The 17,820-nt window shown below is 37.3% G+C and overlaps 1 protein-coding gene across 1 annotated transcript in view; it reads right to left on the minus strand.

The window, feature by feature from the left end:
* Nucleotides 1–17,820, minus strand: part of BMPR1B (bone morphogenetic protein receptor type 1B) — a 232,785-nt gene that overhangs the window by 144,084 nt on the left and 70,881 nt on the right. The window lies entirely within an intron of this gene.

Genomic DNA, 17,820 nt, shown 5'->3' on the forward strand with positions numbered 1-17,820 from the left:
CTATCTAAAAACGTGCAGAGACACAGCAAAGATGTTCAAGTCAAAACACCATACATATTTGTATGCTGTATCTCCCAGATAAAGCACAAGTTACAAATTCAGTTTCTTACACATCTGAAAATACCACTAGATATCAATGGCAATTATATCTACTGCTCCTTAATCTGTATTTGGGGCCAGTCTTGTGTAAAACTTCACAGTTATCAGCCACTGAAGACTCCTTGCGGACTTGATTTTCTAAAGAGATTCACTTATTGCCAGCCCAAGAAGAGCTGTTATAAGATACTGAACATTTGCAGACCTCAAACTTCATTCCTTTATTTTTCTTTCAAGATAGCTACACAGCAACAGCACAAGTTGTCTCTAACCACACTTTAACCAACACAGCAAATTTACACACAGCCTCCTTAAACTGCACAGCACTGAGCTGACCATTGGCAGTAAAAGCATTTCATGCTCGGATATCTCCAGGAACCAGTGTCCAGTCTTTGTTTTCAGAGACAGTTCTGCAAGCAGGATACACAAGCAGAAGACTCAAATTACACTTCATTGACCAAGAAAAAGGAGATGGTGTTCAATTTCAGTTCCATAACCTCCACGCTGACCTGCATGTTTGTTGGCCTAAACAAAGAGATTTCAGGAAATGAAGGATTTGCACTTTGTCCAAGTTTTGTTTTCAGATAGAGGATCTCTGCCCCAGAGGTATGTGCTGGTTTGAAAGGAACTGAGAGGACAGCCACTCAACACTGGTACACATTCCTGTCTGTTCTGCCTCTCCAAGTTTTGTTTCTGCTTTGTACTCAATATGACCAAAGCAAACAAGCAAACAAACAAACAAAAAAAACTAGAAATGGGAGGTGGCCTCAAATTTGAATTCCTTTGTTTATTTATTTTTTATTCCTATATTTTTTGCTTCCTCTGGTGAAACTGTATGGAAGATTACCAAGTAATTTGCACAGTAATTATTTTCACATATACACTCAGGTAATCCAAACACAAAATTTGATCATATGAAATAAAAACACATCCTATCTGGAAATTTAAAAAAGTAATGGATGATTATGTTAATAAGATTCTCAGCAATGGAGTGCTATAATATAAAAGTAGGGTACAAAAAATTTGCCCCCGAGAAAAACAAGTACTTCTTCAGTATCCCCTACAAACTACAACATTTATTTGATAACTTTTTATTGAACCACCTTATAGATAAAGGTTGCTCACACGTAAGAATTTCAATTTGGACTCAAGAAAAGATTTTCCTTTCAGCAGGCCACAAAAACATTTCTTCAAATGGCATATCTTAACATCCTGCTCCACATAAAAACATATACGGTGTTAATAAACTACACAATTTTTTGAGAAACAAACATTCACTTTTCTAATGCAAGTAGGAAACACTATTTCACTGCATTCATATATGGGAAATTGAAGACTAGAGTTTCAGTTATTTACCTAAAACCATATAAGAAGGAAGCATAATCTGATGCCTACCTCAATTCTAAAATCTGCTGCACTGCCTCTGCATTATCTTACCTTCCTTTAAAAGGCTGCATAATTCTAATATCCTGTTGTGCTGCAGCCTTGCCTTACACCTCCTGGTCACATTTTATTATTTATTTTAGCTAACTAATTTGTTTGAATCTTCATCTGCATTCATATGGTACCTTCAGTTCCATAAGAAAATCCCATACTTCATGACTTTAGGTTAAGGACACCCATTGTAACTGAGCAAAGGCTAAGAGCCTTTTTTCTCTTAGGGTATAATTTTCACAGTTATTTCCCCACATTTCAAAATTAAAGAGAGCCAAAAATTCATCATTAAATTAGTATGTTTGTCTGTCCCAAATGCAGAGGTAACAAGTGCTAATTCCAGATGCTGACATTGCTCAGTTCTGAATATCCTGTTCACTGTCCAAAGAGTAGAGATGCCCTATTGTATACTTATTATAGAGTCCTAACTGTACACCATCAGTAGCAGAGGTACTGATCAGAGAAAGTTCATTTTCTGAAGTTGGAATGTTAGAGCAAAAAAACGTAGCCTTTTTTCATAATTCACAGTACAAGAAAAATGGTAGGAAAATGAAAGGTAGAAACTCATTTAAGATATGGTTTCCTTTACAGTTCTTTCAAAACTAGAAAAACAAAATATAAAGTTTCACCTTCTTATCTCGAATATGTAAATGTTTCTGATCCTGATCTCAGGCTGATACCAGTGCAGTGGCTGCACACAGAGCTGCTGCTGTCCATCTGCTTTATGCTGGTTTGAGATCGCAATCAGATCTGGGTCATCTCACCCTTGAGTTTGTTACCCACATAAATTAAGAGATTACACATAACAGCACTTGTATTAGTTGAAGTCTAGCTTACAGGCATAAAAATATTTCACCTTCTCCCCTCTACTTGCTAATATGGAACCTACTTACATAAGTGAAAGAGGAACAACTTCTTATTTGCTCTCTCCTTTATGCAACAGAAGAACACACTCATGCAGTTTGATTTCCCATGTTCACGGAAAGAGATCAAACATATGATATAATGTATTAAAACACAGGGATTTTTTCATTCTATTAGCTCATTACAAATATACTTAACTAACACTACATTCTGCATAATTACAAGCATTAAAGTAGTCATATGAGCAAACAATTTAATCATAACTTCTGTGGCTTGATTCATTTCAGTTTTCATGAGACGTCTACTTACACTGTCCTGGATGACAAAGATTTTGTGATCAAGCCACTAGCAAAAGCATGAATGCTGTAACATGCAAAGCGTTTGCTTGCCAGCAGCTGCTGTATGATTCCCTGACATTCAGAAGCAGAAGTACTGGGTAAGCAGCGTGTCACTGCCAGGTGGCTGCACTCTCTTCATTCAAATCAAGCAAGCCTTAACAGGAAAAGTAATACAGTAACACCAGCAGCTCAGCATGCAGTGCTGACCTTGAATACATTTCAACAAGATGGTTCAGACTAATTAACATAGCATTAGAAAAAAAAATGAAAGCACAGAACCTGACTTATATTGTTCTGAATATATTGTGCACACATGCTGCATTACCGAATTCCAAACCAAAATATTATATGCCTACATTAAAAACAACAGAAAGATTGCTCTGCTATATCCAAGCTTGAAAAGCAGCCTACATTCACAACACCAAGCAACTGCAAATGTTAGGTCACCTACACAAACACAACTAAATACGCTTCCTATATCCTCCATTGCTTTCAGTTTTCTGAATCACAAGGAATATCTCAAAAAGAAAAGTATGGTTCCACATGTAATGTTTTCCTTTAGTCTACATAATCTGTATTTTCTCTTGCCTCCTTTTATAAGTTAATTATGCTTTAGATTTACAGTATAGAAAATATACAGTTCAGTTGAAGTGAAACATACCAGACTGGTAGAAGACAGAACCATGGAAGGATCTAGTCCCAACCCCTAAATCCTTATTTTTCAGTACTTACCTTCTCAATATCTTAGATGAGGCTTAAGTGCGAGCAATAACAACTGCTTCCAAGGCTGATGTTGTACCGGCCACCCAGCTAAATAGAGGACCATTTAAACAGACTTTTTTTTTGATGTCCACTGAGACAACGAAAGCCACAGCACAAAGTCTGGTGCAAGTAGTAAGCTACATTTCTGCTCCCTATGACTGGTTTGTTCAACAAAACACTGCAGTTCTTGGGCCACCTGGTGTGATCTGGTTTATATTCATAATGGGAGCTGCCAGGGTCTCGAAACACATCGCTCACAGGGACAATAAAAGAAATATGCAAGAGACTCTGGTCTGTGGCCAGGTTTCCCAACTCCAGGATTTACTTTCCTTGCTTGAAGCAAAGACAAGGTATAAAATACACAGGAGGGATAGGAGTCTTTCACTCTCTCCCCTCTGTAAAAGGACAGGTGTACCTCAGAGACTAGGAGCTGGCTTGGATCCAGCTCCATTTCCTATGTGATGCTCTCACAGAGGAGCAAAATCAACATGGATTTCAATGCACAGCAGGAAAATAACAAGTTTGTTCCCACTCTGAAAAAAAGAGGGGCAGATTTTTGCACAGAAGGCAGGCTGAGAAGCCAGGTTTTGTTTTAGAATCAAGGAAGCTGCTTCCTGTTGTTTGATGTTCCCCCTTTAGGAAAAGGGCACATGTTAAATACTGCATCAAAGACATTCTCATTGCCATCCTGACTTCCACCTGTCAACTGAAACACAACCCCAAGCAGCGGCGGATGCCTCCCATCCCAGCTGGCACCAGCATGCTCTTCATTTGATGTTCCAGCATGAACAGGCTGAGAAACTGCTCTGCTATGGAAATAAAAGGTTTGGAGTCTGTCCCCTAAGTAAGTTTGCACTCTGTCCTACAGAGCCTGCATAATGCAAAATTGTCTTTCAATATTTGAGAAAATAATTAATTTCTATCACTACCAAAACCTATGAATTACCTTCATCATGAAATCTGAGCAAATCTGGCAGTGAATGTAAAATTTCAGTTCTTTCACATCAAAAATCATTACAAAAAGAAAATTAATCTATACAAAACTGAATCAAATAAACAGATAATCCTGGTCATTGAAAGTGAGCAGGATCACACTTACTGGAAAATGTTCAGAGCTTTGCATTCCTGTTACATTCAGAGGAAGGCACTCCTGCTTCACAGATTTGGTAGCTAGTGCCAGGAGCAGCAGCACAGTTACTCTGCCCACAGTGATTTTGCAGCAGGAATAAATGGTGCCCCAAGTGCCAGTGTAACCAGCAACAGGCCAAGGACACGGCAAGTCCTATAATGCAGTGCAGAAAGGTGACTAGTTAGTAAAGGACAGGAGAGCCCTTTGAGGAGAGGGAAAATTCATGGCAAACTCATAGTCTCCTATTCCTCTTTGCTCCTCCTCCTTCTTCCTCTTTCCTTTCCCATTAGTAGTAGTATCAAGCAAACCAGGCAGTGCACTGCATCATAGAGCAATCATGCCAAAGGAATCAGGCCATTTCTGTCTTGGTGGTACACCGCAGCAATGTCAGATGAATCAACATGCAAAGCTAAATAATAATAATGCAAAAATAAAACATTCTATTTGTTGGTTAATATTTCTTGTAGCCTTCATGTAATAAATAAATTAGAGGGTCTAAAGCAATTGCTGAGTCGTAACTGGCTTTTTCCACATGATGAAAAGATTCAAGTGTGTTCCAGCCTTATATTTGCACTTACCTTTTCCTCTTACAATAATGCCCCTTATTTTCTAAGTTTTCCTCCTTCTGTGTATCAACTGCATCAGCATAGAGAAACATAAAAGTATTACAGAACAGAACTACAACACCGGTGAACATGAAAAAACTATAAGCTTTCTCTTTTTTTGTTAATTAATTACATAGAAAAAAAATTTAACTTGACAACGTCTTTTCAACACTGCCCTACATTCCGAAATCCTCTCCAATGATCTGGTAAAGCTTGGTTTTAGCCAGAGCTGCTTGTTTTCTCTCTTCTCTTTATCAGAGGCCTTTCATCTTCCCACCTGAAGTTCAACAGAATATCAAGCCTCTATATTAGGAGGCACTTTCATGTGTTTCTTGCTTGCATATAATCTCTAGGGTGTTTTTTGTTTCTTTAAAAATAAAGAAGTAGAATATTTTATCTTTATATTAAAAGCTTATTGTTTTTGTATCTTCATTGACCTAATCTCTGAGTGGAGTTTAGTAAGCAGCTGATTTTAACTCTGTGTTCATTGAGGAAAAAATATGCTGTGCGTCTTTATTCCATTTAGCTTTCCTCTCCTCATACTGTAAAATTTAGTCTTCAAAATAGAAATATCTATTATTCAGAATGTCAATACTAAAAATATCAGCCATATTGTGCATTAAGGGTCTCCTTCAGTTGCTGGTGAATCCTTTAATTGTGCCCATGTGCCCTAAAGTACCCATGACTATGCAGGCAACAGAGAACTGATCAAGTTGTATTATCTGCCCATACAGCTCCCGAACAAGAAGTCTGTCTACATTTAAGCAGGACACACTTCCCTCAAACAACTGTACCACATTAGGCTGGTTAGAGGTTTCTGCACTTGGGGATGCTACCATTGCAGCACAGAGGTGCCACCCATGCTGGGAAACAGCTTGCCCCACCCTGAAAACCATTCCAGCTGCAGCCTTCACCTTGACTTCAAACCAATGAAATAAATACTCTGAGCATACTTTTCCAGACATAGTCATCCATGAGGAGTTTTGAGTCCCATCCAGGGATACTTGCATATAGGTCTGTCTGTAGGCAATGAGCATCAGATTCACCCAGCCCACCCACAGACTGTATAAGTTGTGCCTTGGGGGCCCTGGCATTGTGCTCAAAGCCCTTTCTAAGATCCAAGATGGTAAGCTTAGTAAGATATGATGCATATGGAGCCCTGTAAAATCCTTTAATGGAAACAACAAGCCTGCATTTGAAGAATGTTTAGCAGCCACATAACTGCAATGTGAGCAACTCAAAACACAACCATGTGTTTCTGTATCATTGTTTGCCTTCAAGTTTGCATCCTCAAGTCACAATTCATATAGCAAACATCAATATAATTATAGAATGCTTTTTTTTCCATTCTTATGCTAAACCATAGGAAGTAGGTTAGAATGAACAAGATGGATCCTTCATTTGCTGCTCCTGTGACTTCTGTGGAAGACTGCCATTCAATGGTCCCTTCATAAATTATTCTTAGATACAAGACACTCAGTTATAACTCCTCTTAGGTGGAAGAGGGCTACATCTGTCTCAAAAGAGGATTCATATAGCACTGAGGGACAGGACTGAAAAAGCATCAAGCTGCTCATCACAGCACAACCTGTACTATCAGCATTTTTCTATATATCTCTTTTCTTCCTTAACACATAAAGGTAATGACCCTTCCTCCTTCAGCAGAAGCTCTATACATTTCTGAAACTGTTACCTGTAGCACAGAGTGCTGGTTATTTTCAGACAGAAGGGAAGGCAGGACCCACTCTGAAAAGCATTACAGAACATGTGTTGGGATAAAAACAGTAGCCCTGATCATATTCATCAAGTGCAGCACCTCCAGCTCTTCCATTGCTTCTGTTCCTGGATGTCAGTTTGGCCATAGAACCACCAGGAACATCAAGTTGCTTCTACTTCATAAAACCTTCTTAGAAAGCAGAGATTCTCTAGATAAACAGGCCTGTGCATATTACACTTCTCCTATCATGTCATAAAAAATCCGATTATGTAATTCACTGGAACAAAAGAAGTAGCTGAATGTGGCTGATACTGTGTATTCAATTATTACCCACAGTCAATCTTTTTTCCTGACTACTTAAGATCCCCTTGCTACTCAGAGCCATGCCACTCAAACAGCTCAGAAAAAAAACAAAAAAACAAAAACAAAAACAAAAACAAAAAAAAAAACAACAGCAGCAGTTCTACACAGGCTTAGGGAAGAGGAGCACCAGATAGAAGTCCTCACATCCTAGAATTGGAAAAAATCTGATCTCATATCTAAATATGAATGGCAACATAAATATTCAAAAAGACTGTAAGAAATCCTACCAACAGGTAGGATTCACATCACCTACAGTAATAGATCAGACTTTCATTCCTGAAAAATGATGTAAAAATGGAAGTCCCAGAAAATGCTGCTTGAACTGAAATCTGTCTGATACTCACTTACTGCAATTACGTTTTCACTTTTGCTATGAAAATTTAAAACCACTAGTGTGGCCATTAGGGAATTGTCTGTTTAAAGCCAGAAACAATCTGAATCCACAAAAGAAGGAAAGAATTAGTACAACTGCCTTTTCTTGATGCTTACTTTCTATGTAAGGGGACTAATACATTGCACAATTTTTCATTCAAACTACCATTTCACACTGGGGGGAAAAAAGTCTTTGGAAAATAGTGAATGACCTTTTTCATGACTGAGTATCTGGTTTATATTTAAACATACAGGAAATAGATTCTTCTAATCAGCCCTTTTTTCCTACTGCCAAAAATATGAGTATGCAGCTTTACAGCCAAAGCAAGCTGTCATCCACTTCTTTTATAATCAATTTCAAACTCCTACGTTAATTCACTATTGCAAATGAGAGCTTAAATGTAGCAGAACCAGGAAAAACAAAAGTTAGGATCTCTCTGATACGTGGACACATTCGATAGTCCACAAAAGGAGATGTTCTATTCTTGGGTTATTTTTGCAGACATTTAATTTCATTCGAAAGCCAAAGTAAACTCCATCTTAAGCCACAGGAAAAAAATAGTATAGGAAAATAATATAATCTGTCCCAGTATAGTAAGTACATAAGAAAATATACTTTTGTTTGCATACAGAATCACTCTCTGTTTAAAAAAAAAAAAAATAAAAAAAAAAGTTACCATACATTCTAGGTAGTCTAAATGTGTTCTGTTTTTCCAAAATAGATATCTACCTTTTTTTTTTTTTTTTTTTTTTTTTTCCAGACAGAAAATTATCTTAGCCATTTGTGCAGACAGTGTGCAAGAGTCCTGGAGAATGGCTGTTATACTTACTTCATGCACTGCCACTGCACAGATGGCTTACATATGTACAATTAATCCCCAAAATTTTCTTCATATCAATGAAGAAATTAATGTTACATAAATGAAGAATATAATGTTCAGGGCAACTGCACAATTCACCAACACGTAGTAAATTCACCATATTTAGAGTTTTCCAGATTCACTGCCCAGATACAAGCCACATTAAATCATAGAATCATTTCAGTTGGAAGGGACCTTTAAAGATATTTACTCCTCTTTACTCTGTTCCCTACAAGGAACAGAAGTATGTACAAATCCATCAGGTGCTTGGAGCCCCATCCAACCTGACTCTGAATGTCTCCAGTGATGTGGCATCCACCACTCTCTGGGCAACCTGATCTGGTGCTTCACCAGCATTATTGTAAAAATATTTTTCCTTATATCCAGTCTAAATATATCCAATTATATGTCTAAATATATGGGCTACCCTGCAAAAGCATGATACCAGCTCCCAAATGCAGATGCTCGTCATATAGCAGGAACAAGCATTTTAAACTGAACCTGTAAGAGATGAAGCTCGCTGTATCTAACATGATAGGTGACAGATGATTCATCTGTTTCCCTTTCATCTGACAGTCAGAGAGAAATCCCTCAAAGGAGTCAGACATTCGTATGCACACAAGGAACACTTTCATTCTGATTTCAAGTAGGCAACAACAAAAAACTTTCAAGATTTATAATTTAGGGGTTCAGAAACCAAAAAATACAAACCCAGGTCAGAGAAATTTGACAAGTACTTTAACAAAAACATGGCACAACCATTAATGCATTGTGACAAGACAGAAAACACCACGTTCCTAGTACAGGGCACCTGAACAAACATTTATTATCCTGACCCACGTGTAACCAAAGAGTGCCAGAGCTTATATGCTAATGTACCTTACTTCAAAGATTTCCTTAATCTATATCAGAAGGCAAAATCTCTAACACTGAGAATTTTAGCACTGAAGAAAATAGAGCTGACAAAGTGCCATGCAGGCAAAAGGAAAAGATACTAAGAAGCGTTCAAAGATGTGAATCCTTTATCTCTCTCCAAGTTAACTACTGCTGTTTTCTGCAATTGCAAAATCTGCATCTAGATGATCTTTGTTCCACCACGGAAAAATAATATTTGACAATGACTCCCATTTCCTAAGTGTTTTGGTTTAACTTGGCCAGCAGCTAAGCATTTGCTTTACCCCTCAATGGCATGGGGGATAAATTTTTTTTTTTTAAAAAAAAAAAGGGGGAGGGGTGGGAGGGGGATAATAGAACTTGTGGGTTGAGATAAAAACTATTTACTAAGACAGAAAAGGATAAGGAAAAAAGATAATAGTAACAATAATTATGTTAGTAATGATAATTTTATATAAATTTATGAAATACAAGCGATGCAAGTTGTTATAACTCAATTCCTCACCACCTGCACACTGATACCCAACTAGTCATAGAACAGCAGTTATTCCTTGACCAACTCTCCCCCATTTTTCAAGATTCTTTTGCATTACGTCATATGATATGGAACACCCTTTTGGACAATTCAGATTAGCTGTCCCGGTTCCATCCCCTCCCAACTCCCTGTGCCCTCCCAGCTACCCTCACTGGGAGAGCAGTATGAGAAGCTGAGAAACTGAAACGTCCTTGGCTGTGTACAGCACTGCTCAGCAACAACTAAATCATCAGCATGTTATCAACATGCTTTTTCTCCTAAAGCAAAACATACCATCATACCAGACACTATAAAGAAAAAAAATCAACTTTGTCCCATCTGAAACCAGGACACTATGATACTCCTTGATCACAAGCAATTTTCTAAATTACTTCATATAAGTGCACTTGCAAATGAGTAATTAGACTTTCTGTCAGCTAGTGAAAGGAAGACACAGCCAAACCATGGCAAAGAAGAACTCCTGTGGCAGCACAATCCACTGCCAGAAATTTTAGGTCAGCTCCTGGGACTGTTTAGAGGGTCACTTGACAGAAATTTTGAAGTGGATAAAATAAAGTGACAAAGCCATCTTCACCAGCTCAAAGTAAATCCTAACAACATAAAGAAGACAACATCCCTGAATAAATGTGAACCTCTGCTGAGGTTTACTGTGAGAAATAATAAAGAGTTAAGAACTCGGGATGTTTTCCCCTTTGGAACTGATCTGTATTTCCCATGGTATTGAAGAAATCAAGTTTGGAAGCCAAGTAAAAGGGTCTGCTTCTTACATACATTTACCCAACTGTCAATCTGAGTGAGTGAAATCAGATGTCTGATAAAGTCATGTCATAAGTCTGACACTTTAAGCATTAAGTTTGAGGACAAAATGGCCAGATGAGATCAAGGATTAGGAATCAGTGGCTGGCTTTCAGGTTCCAGCTCAGAGTAAAGGCTGCTCAAACCTAAGTTTATCCTGAAAAAGCCTACCCCAAGACAACAAACACAAGCAATGTCTGTATTTTTCAGGATCCAGAGGTTCTCAGAACATGATGATGCAGGGGCTGGTTGTTCTAACAGCAGCCACAGTCAGACTATCTCATATCTGCATTAACAAAATAAGACTGCAAAATCACATTTATAAACACAGTACAAAAATTATGAGCCCAAAGCCCACATTTGCAAAACGTCCTCAGTTTGTTTTGGAAACAAAACCAGGAGAATTTAAAAAAACTTGTGTACAGTAACTGTTGAATGACATGGAACAACATAAATAGGGGTACTAGAAGGACAAGTAGAGAACTTTGTATCTAGCATTTGAATTTGAACAAATTCAGTCTCAATGTTATAAATAAGATTTGGTCAGATCTAAATTTGGTCAGTTCTAAATCAGAGCCTCCTTGTTATGAAAGTGTTGCTAAAGCTATGGATGGGGTTTAAAGAGGAAAAAGAATGGCAATATTGTACCAGAAGGCAGACTTGCCATTAGAAGTAATTTCTCGTATCAGATAATCCAACATTAATGAAAAATGAGAAATGATATTTTGAACACATTTATGAGAATAGGTTTTTAAAAGGCAGCAGATATGCTCAATATCCACCAATTTAACTGGAAAAGAAGAGCAAAAGCAAGTTATATTACTTCTTCCTGCAAGCCTTGCTTCTTTGTATACTCAGACAATACTGGCTAGAACAGTATAGTACCAGTAAAAAGTCCCATTAGCATGTTAGCTTAAACTTTTTTCTGCCCCCAAGCCTTGTCAGTTAAACTCCTCTTGCATATCCAACTGCATCTTTCACACCTGCTTTATGAATCTGATTAGTGTCAGCATACCACTACCTAAGGCATCACTGGACTTGGTCTGCAATGCCAAAAACAGATCATATTCTAGAAAATTATTTAGTTATTAGTATTCATGGTTGGTGCTCAGTGCCTGGAAAAAATGACAGTTCAAAAGAAGAAAGTAGTCATGTATTCTATCAAGAAATAAAACACTTTTGTTGGTATTTATTTCTGTGTTCTCTCAAGCTTTGTTACTGCTACTGGTATGATTCCCACGAGAGTAAGGTCAGGTACCACTTTGCACTCAATAAATCATAGCATAAATCCTAAAAGGTTTGGGTAAAGAGATAAAAAGCTACCAGTGCAGGAAAGATAAGGCCTATAATACCAAAAAAACCCCTTAAATTAATAATTGTGTCAATCTGCAAAGGAAGCCCACCTAACTTTCAGGCCATCTGTAATTTGACATCCAGACCAAGAAAGCATTTTCAGAGGATTCAATTAATATATAAGCAAAAACAGTTATTAAATTAATGCCAGACAGCATGGATTTACAGACAGTATATCTAGTGAAATAAAGTAGGTTTTGTTTACTGAGTATAACAAATTCAATTAAGGACTTAAAAGTACTGTACATCAATATTTGTGAGGCATTTGTACTAACCAAAATTGAGATTTAAAATTCATGCTGAAAATAACTAATATTCACACATTCAAAAGACTGGCTGATCTTAGAGTCAAGACCAATACAGAACCAGTGTCTACTACTGACAGCTGTATCAAGGCTCTGCAAGAACATGTATCAGCTCAGCAGTATTCAACACTGAGCTGAAACATAGATACTCTTTACAAAAGAAATCTAACCATTGCCTCACCAATGAAAAGGTTTTATTAACACAGATAAACACAAAAAAGGCACACCATTCTTCTATTTTGCTTACTGTATTGTCTTGCATGAGTACAGACTGTCTAATTTGCTGACAGGAGGAGAATAAAGTAGCATGTATCCAGTACAGTACAACCTGAAACTGATAACATTATCCTACTTGAATGTCAAGTTTACTTTGGTAGCGCATGAGTGATATGAAGCCAGAGAAAAATCAACAACAAAAATCCCCAAGATGCTTAGGGGAAGGAAGGAATAAAAAAAAAGAAAAGAAAAAAAAGCTAAAATGAGCAATTGATCTCAGGCAAGATATTGGAGTCAAATTTAATCATATGCTATGCAAAAGCAAGCATGTCTCAGGCAAAGTGGATTACCTTTGCAAATGAGCAAGCACTGAAAGGAGAGTTTACTCAATTCATTTTTATACTCTAGGACTGGAAATAGAGATTGGAAAGAAACACTGCTGAGAAAACAAACCAACCAGGGGAGGGCCTCACAAATGGATTGGAATACGAGTAACAACATAAAGAGGCAGGACAGCCTGTGCTGGATAGAAAACATCAAGAAGAAAATATTGCATAACCTACAAAATTCAGTTGAAGGAACAAATTACATGGATAGATTGAGGAGAAAGGTCAGAACAGAGTTGCCATAGCACTTCACTACTTCCCCTTGCTTCAAAAATATACTGGATCTGCCTAAGTTTGTACAAACCCTGCTGGATCACACAGAGGATAAGAAGTTTGCCAGGCAAGCATCTGAACAAAACAAAGCTTGCTGTGCTTCTCTGCTTGTTCAACACTACTGCTCACAACAGGAGCTGGAAATGCTGCTTTCTGAGATTACACCAAGAGCTCACCTTCTAGGCAAGAGTAACATCCTTGTCACTAACTGACAGAACTAATAACACACTCCTGCAAAAATATATATATAGAAAAGCTGCAGTGTCAATGAAGCTGCATTCACATTTGGAACCTTTGCCCTGTGCAAAATAAAATAGTAAATCCCTTTTAGATGGTGTGGCACAGCAGAGTCTACTACTAGCACCAGTAATGAAGAAAGTCTATGAGGAAAGAGAATATTCATTATGAAACCCAAATACACTCCAATGAGCTTGATAACACCTGATATTCCAATATTGAGGGAAGAAATCGCCTGCTCAGTATCTTGAAAATTGGTTTTGATTTTTAATAACTTAGGTGACTGGAACACATCAATCATTCACATAACAACAACACAACCTTTACTGAAAAGGCAGTACATAGCCTTTTCTTCATGGCCCGTATTTACACTTGCTGTGAAAGATGAGCTTGATTAACTGCTCTCATCTTTTCTGCTAGTGAGCAGTTATTGCTCTTAATTACCACTTTTATACATACTTAGCAGATGAAATATTCCTTCTCAGTTCCTGAATTCAATGATAACCTACTCTTCACATACATATAGCGCCTCTCAATCTTGTAGGTTCGCATGGAAAACAATTTGTTTCATCACAAAAAAAATTCAAAGATTTCTCTATGAACTTGGTCAACAGTCTGCACAAAACAGGAGATGATAAAGGTGTTTTGGTCAGGACTACCAACAGGAGAAAGCAGTGTTAAAAAAGGATTAATCTAAGAAAAAAAGAAGCAGCAAACGAAGCACAGTATACATCAGTGAAGAATTCAGAGCAAGTGACACAGGCGACAAAGATATCCCATAAAAGCTCTGATTTTGAATACAGTCCTACAAAAACCATCTTAATTAGCTATAGGAAATCCAAGGATTACAAGTTACTGAAAAGGTCCTCATCCTATATTTTCTTCTTATTAAGAAGTCCACCCTAGAAAATCATTCACTGTCTTCCTGAGTACTTTGTGTCTGATGCTCACTCACCATTGCTGCAGTCCACAGAAATCCTAGTCTGTCAGTATTTCTCCTCCAGATGGGCACAAGGGAGGGCATTCCTTCAGCATATCATCACTAGAAAAGTTTTCTGGTCCAAAACATCAGATAGATGTTGTCTACTTCGTTATAAATCATAAGCAGCAAAACATAATGAAAATTAAAATATCTCACAAGGAAGCATTTAAGATAAAGAAAAAACTGTATAAAGGTTTTACAAAAAGTCTACTGTTGAATCCACAGGACTGCCAGAATTCTGGATAATCTCACTCCGTGGCTGTACTCTCAAATTTCAGCACTGTACAAAGAATTCATTTTCACCTTTTAATCTTATGGATTAAATATGCTTAAGAAATATTTGGACCATTAAGGAGACCTCCCAGTTTATAACTCACATATTAAATAGGACCTCCTGCTTAGAGTAACTCTTTCCTAAATGTTGATTTAACAAAATTCATCACTTTAAATGCATGGATTATGATGTTTGCACCAAAATATACAGTTCCCAGTGCAAAAGTTGCCGAAAATGAATGATAAAATACAAAGGTGGATGCTTTTATGAGAAAACAAAACATAAAGATCTAAAACAGAGTGAAGATTATGGACATCTCAAACAAAAATGTGAGTCTTCCTATCAGTAACAACTGCCACCATTACACATTCTGCCTCTTAGTTGCATAGAAAGTGAAAAATGCAGAAATGTCCAAATATAATAGATTTGATTGTTAATTTATTTAAAAAAAAAAAAAACAACTTTTAAAAAATTGCTTACAAGTTTTAGCCTCAAACTGAAAGGACCAAAATAAAAAAGAAAGCCGTTTTTTCTTCTTGTCTGCAAATGATGAAACCTCAACTTTTCTACACTGAAGTTAATACTCTGTTCTGGCACACTGCACAAGAAAGGATTAACTGACTTCTATATTATTGGTGTCAAGGGATTTAAGGGCACACAAAATGCGCTGAAAATTTGGCACAAGTGGATTTTTCTAATGCATGTTCGAATTTTTTTTGTTTTATTTTTAAAAAACCTTCCCACTCTGATTCTAGAGCTACTAGAAACTGTTTCATTTAGGGAATGCAATCTATTTGATTTAAGGAGTCTACTAGAACTGGCTAATTATATACAAAATATGACCAGCTATCTTTTGCATTCAATTTTACTACAGTCAACACGTTGAAGACAATCTCCAGAGTCAAAAGCCTTTCTCACAAGTTATCAGAAAAAGAAATTACATGTTCTGCTGTTCACATGCCACGTTCCGTGCTTAACACACTTATCCATGAGTGAAAGGGATTTAGATTAAAAAAAGAAATAGAAAGAGAATAAAATTTATTTCAACAAGCTCTCCAAAAAGAAAAAAAGGCTGATCTTGTTCCTGTTTTTATCTTCTTAATTAACTCTAGCTCAAGGCAGACAATAACATTCTTAAGTCCTGCAGCATTGGCTTTTTTTTATTGGAACAGAGTATCTCTTGAGTTGTACAGTGTTTGCATATACATGCAGCAGTCTGTGAAACAATTCCATCATTAGATGACTCCCCACTTCAAACAGGACAGCTCATGCTGCTGAGCAAGAAGGCTTGTCCCTACTACAATTCCTGCAAAATCCTCCATGAGAATAAGAAAACCCCTTTGGCAGAGAGAGTCTCAGCAATACCACAAAAAGGTCTGCCACTTCACTTGAAACAATTCTGCAAGCACGGTACTTCCCAGTGAATCAACCCCCCCCCCAAAAAAAAAGACTTGATGTCATCCTTATGCCTGTGCAGAACACAGTATCAAAAGTGAGGGGGTTGCTCAGAGGTTAAAATCTATAGCACGCATTCCCTAATTAATCAAAACAAGAGGGAAGCATATTTAGCAGAAATGAATGCAAGAACGACACTTTAATTGTTCCAAGTGAAAAGCAGAGCTCCCTCCCTCCCAAGCCCCTTGTAGGAAAGCCGGCACACTGCCAGCTACACTGATTAAACCACTTGCAAACACTGTCCCCACACACCTCCATGGCAGATCCTTCCAGATGAGAGGTCTCATGGCTGATTTGCATCCATGTGATCCCCCTGCGGGCCAAGACAGAAAGAAAAGTATCTTTCTTATAGCGGGTGTTTGAAGTCAAGTACCTGCCACAGTGCAAGTTCTTAACTCAAGACAGCAGAAAACGAGAGCACAGGACCTGAGCGATTTTCAACTGCAGCTTACCATGTTTATACATTTCAGACTCAGATTGAGCTTTGCAGAGAGAACATAGAGCCAAGGAGCATATCCTTTCCCTGTGCAACTCACAGTCCTGCTTCATGCTACAGCTCCCCAAGAAGCCACAAGTGGAACAAATGGGGTGTAAACTTTTGTTGTTGTTATTAAAGCAAAAGGGTCTGTGGAACCAGGAGTGGTATCTTGAGTGTCTGGACCAATGTAGGGAAAGAAATCCCACTGTTCTCCCAGTAAAAGATACTTTTTAGAATGCCAAATATTTGTTATGTACAAGCAAACAGGATTCTCTACGAAAGATAGTATTGTTTTTAATAAAAAAGTGAAAGTTAAAGAGGTTTCTGTATTCAAAGAGCAGGAAAAAGAAAAAGCAAACAGATCGAGGACTTAGCAATTTCAAATCCAGTAAAGCTTTTACAGTTGCTCGTAGCTGTATCAAATATTCCTTTTGAATCATACTCCTTGCCCAAAAGAAAAATCTTGCTAACAAGCACATACGTATTATTGAGTCAAAGCAGAGTGAGCCTCACAAATGTTTTTTGATTACATCAGATGAGAAATCTCACGGTTAGGGAAGATTTCAGATGAGTTTTATTAATTTTGCCTTCATTTTTATTATTTAGACAATCAAAATATCCTAAACTCTCTTTTCTTATCTATTCAAGATGTCAAAGATCACCAGAATCTGAGTCCTCATTCATAAATTAATAATAATAATATAACAATACATAAAATAAGTCAGCTGACAACACACACACATTTACCGTATTTCTTAGTCCTTGGATGGTGTTAGCATGTTAAGACACTTGCCTTTTCTTAGTACAATCACACACTCAATAGAAGTCTTCAAATCAGACTCAAATTGTATGTATCATTGACTGGTTAGCCTTTAGCTAATGCGAGTTGGTACGTTCAAGCTTCAATGGAGCAGCATCTTGAAATGCACTTCCTCAAGCCTTCCTTTTATTGTTCTTACAGATTTAAAATCTGTATAGATATTATGCACAGTTATATTTCATTTTTGTATCATTTTATATGTTTTAGTAAATACAAAATCAGCTCTTCTACAAGCATCATACTTGATACATTAGAAGAAATAATGAACATTTGTGCG

The sequence above is a fragment of the Centrocercus urophasianus genome, unplaced genomic scaffold (assembly GCF_019232065.1).
Source record: "Centrocercus urophasianus isolate 14NV4802_14NV808 unplaced genomic scaffold, USGS_Curo_1.0 seq_13, whole genome shotgun sequence".
NCBI lineage: Eukaryota > Metazoa > Chordata > Aves > Galliformes > Phasianidae > Centrocercus > Centrocercus urophasianus.